At 33.6% G+C, this 3,844-nt stretch overlaps 1 protein-coding gene across 5 annotated transcripts in view; it reads right to left on the bottom strand.

Moving 5' to 3' along the window:
- Positions 1 to 3,844, bottom strand: part of NCOA2 (nuclear receptor coactivator 2) — a 269,746-nt gene that overhangs the window by 168,019 nt on the left and 97,883 nt on the right. For all 5 annotated transcript variants that reach the window (XM_015566252.1, XM_015566255.1, XM_006767318.2 and 2 more), the window contains exon 2: positions 1,946 to 2,002. The gene's annotated coding sequence lies outside the window, so the exon portion shown is untranslated. The remainder of the gene's footprint in view (positions 1 to 1,945; positions 2,003 to 3,844) is intronic.

Below are 3,844 nucleotides of genomic sequence, written 5' to 3' on the forward strand. Positions count from 1 at the left end.
CAATGGAGAAAGGAATCCAATGGCTCCGCCATGGGCCTGCCCCGCAAAAGTTAAGTATGACATGGAAGTGCAGGGTGCAAGTTTAAATTGTGCTGATCGTCATTAAACTTCAAATGAGTCGTCATGTTTCACAGTTTGAAATAAAGGTTAAAAGTTGAGGCCTGCTAATGAAATATAATCAAAATAATGTTTGACTTTTAAATTAATTTTGAAGTCCTCAAATATAAAAATGGTTTTCCTATATTACACTTATTGCCACACAAAAAAAGTATATATTCCAGGCTATTTAGAAGGAAAATGGAGCTGGGTGGTTAAGATCAAGGTCTTTGGAGTGGCAAACTGCCACTTACTCGATATGACCTTGGAAAAGTCACTTAACCTCTCTAAGCTTCAATTTCCTTATCTGCTATTCTGAAGATAACTGAAAAGCACTTACATAATACCTGGCACACAGTGGAAGAGCAATAAGTTACAGCTGCTGCTGTTAGTATTATCAAAGCAATCTCAGCAAATTGCACTTGTAAATTAGGTGTGAATGAGAAATGGCTGGATAATGCCAAAATTTTACTTAAAAAAATAACACAAAAACCCTAAAGGTCAGAATAAGTTCTTTCTATAAATGAAAAAAAACCATGGTGGCAGAAAGAGAAACTAAGGCCTAAAGAAAGCAAAAGAGATAAAAAATAAAAATTCAAGAAACCGAGACAGGAAGCCAATATCCCGGAACATGTAAAGAAAACTGCCAAGGGCACAGGAAGAGGATGGTCAGCTCCTGCCTACAGCTTTCTTTCACAATGAATTCAAGCATCAATACGGAGGACAGAAAAATTTCCCAAACTAAAAACAGAAAACCAATAAAGTTACATTTTATATCCAGTAACAGGTAGTGGAAAAATCTTAACTTATTTGGTTTTCAGAGATGAAAATTGTCCAATTTTCAGACCCACTTCAAAAATTTTGGAATTATCCAGCCATTTCTCATTCACACCTAATTTACAAGTGCAATTAGATATAGGTTATCACAAAACATATCTAATATGGTAGCATAATTTAGCAAGGAGGTGGGGAGATCCCACACCAGCTTCAGGTTTGTCCCTTACTTCATCAAAAGAAGCTTCAAGGATAGTGACAAAATAAATACACAATTGGAAGCATTACCCTCTGAAATCTACCCTGATTAAGCATATCTGAGTACATAAAATATGCAACACAGGCAATTTAAGAGCTACCAGTATATAATCTTTAAGTAGCTGATATAAATTAATTTCACATTTAGAAATAAGTATAAGGAACTAGTTCTGGTTTGTATTTACAGATACAGAGCTCAGGGACTCTGAATATGAATAAATGCCTAGTATTTATTGCCCAATAATTATTTAGCAAATATTTCCTCAGTCTTTTCTATATATGAATCTTTCTTAAATACCTACATGTTTAAGTAGACAAAAATGGTCCCAATGTTTAAGGAGCTTATATTCTAGCAGGGGAGACTATAAATAATAAAATATTATGACAAAAATAGATTGTGTGATAAGGAGTGATCGAGAAGCTATTTTAGACTGGTTGAACTAGAAAAGCCTGCTCATCAAATTTAAAACATCTACCCCCATAAAACTGAAATTTGCTGCCAAAAGCTCTAGCAGCTATTCTTTTATTTACATATAAAAATAAACATTTGCCAGGCTATGAAATTTATATGTAATCTTCCCAAATATACACAGTAAGCACTGATAAATAGATATGGTTGTTCTACCTTCTAATGTCATTTTCAACACATAATAATACAACAGAAATGAAAACAATATTTTTATAACAATTTCTTTATGTTGTCATATTCATTTTATTTACATATTACTTTGCTAAACTATAAATAGGATAATTTTTAAACACTGAATATTACTTAAAAATCAAAATAATCCAACAGAAAGGCTTAATTTTAACTCACCTGTACCTGTATACAGTGCAGAAGATCTATAAATCTGTGGCCAAATCCAAGAGAAATCTGTAATATAAACAAACAAACATGAATTAAAAAATGTAGAATCTTGTGGTTTTTACAAGCAACATGTAAGTAACACTCATTTAATAACACCTTTTCATTAAACTGCATGGTAAAACCAAGAAGTAGACTTGCTGCATTACTTCTATTTGCACAGGATAATATAAAATATGTAAGGTCACAGTTCATAAATTATGAAGTGTCTACCCTACCAATCTTGAGAGCCCGCCACACACTTGCTACACTTTCCTGTAGCTGCCTGACTCATCACTAGCTCTGGTAGAAGCAGAGGAGGCCGAGCTACGCCATGCACCTTGCACTGCTGGGCTAGCCCAGGGCCCGGCACACCATAACACAATGTGCAGTAAATGTTTGCTGAATAAATAAGTAAACTTCACATAGTTGTCTTCACTTGCTGTGGTTTCTGCTTTACCTATATGGAATTGAAAGGCTTGAAATTATTAAAATAAAGCTCTATGTCATAATTGTTTAAAGAAGTTCAAAGGTGACTGAATAAGAGTCAGGGGAAAAGGGGGGCGGGGGGAATGGGAGGTATCTGTAACACTATCAACAATAAAAAATACTTTTAAAAAAGTGACTGAATAATTTCTCAAAAATGAAAGTCTTGAGTAAAATGATATAAAAATGATGCCTACATAAGACATTCATAACAAATTGTAAGACAAATGTGGACAAGAAAAGGAAGAACAGTTTCAATACTCAAGGCAGCTTCTCCCCAAGTTACTTCTGGGTGTGTGTCTTGAGGACAAAGAGCTGAACATGGAAGGGCCCTGGGGCATTTCCTGGGATCTATGCAGGAATCACTTTTCACTGCACAGTGAGGAATACAAACACAACAAATATGTGCTTATGTTATTTTATGTGTATTAATGTTGACTATTTTTGTGTATTTTATGGACCTGAGAAAAATGGTTTGATAGCTACTAGAAGTATGTCTTTTTTAACCATTATGTGCTACTAGATTTAACAGCTGCGAGGAATGTTTTTACAATTGAGCTACTAGATTTTTTTATTGTCAGATGACACCAATCAGTAATAAATGACACTTTGATTAATTATCAAACTCAAAACAGTATTAACTCTATAAGAGCCCTTTACTATTTAGAATAAATAGAACATAATAGTAGAAAAGAGCTAATGCTAATTTAATATCCAAATTAACATTTTTCTAGGGCACTGGAAACATCTGATTTCATAATCTAATAGGTCTAAAGAAGAAAGAGAAAAAGTGCATTTTGATTTTCACCAGGACCTGATCAGCCTGGAGATCATTATAAGTAATGAAATGCAGCTAGGGTATTAGTCAGAGATGATTCATGAAAAACAAAAGGAAATCTGTATGCAAATAAGTTAGCACAGTAAGTAAAACGAATGGATTCTCATGTGGCAGGCAGTCAGTAGTGTGCACTAACATGTTACATAATAGAAGCCATCAATTCTTTCCAGCTCTGCTGGGGTGAATGTATTCGTTATGCTGGCCTACGTAAGACCATTATAATTCTATACCAACAATTAATTTGCTCAAGGACATCACACCATGCAACAATCAAGAGCTAAAACTTGTGATATTAGCAGAAATGATGGTATTAAATTATTACTACTTGATCTGTACTATTAAATGAGTTTTTAATTAACATGCTAATATGAGGAAAAACTACCAAAGCACCCATGCTAAACAAAGATATAGAAGAGACATGTGAAGATAAAAGACATATGAAGATGTGGATAATTTCCACAGTATAATATAATAATATCTTGGTGTAACATTTTTTTAAAATATATTTTTTATTGATTAAGATAATACATATGTGTCCTTGTCCCTCT

Source organism: Myotis davidii, unplaced genomic scaffold (assembly GCF_000327345.1).
Source record: "Myotis davidii unplaced genomic scaffold, ASM32734v1 scaffold200, whole genome shotgun sequence".
Lineage (NCBI taxonomy): Eukaryota > Metazoa > Chordata > Mammalia > Chiroptera > Vespertilionidae > Myotis > Myotis davidii.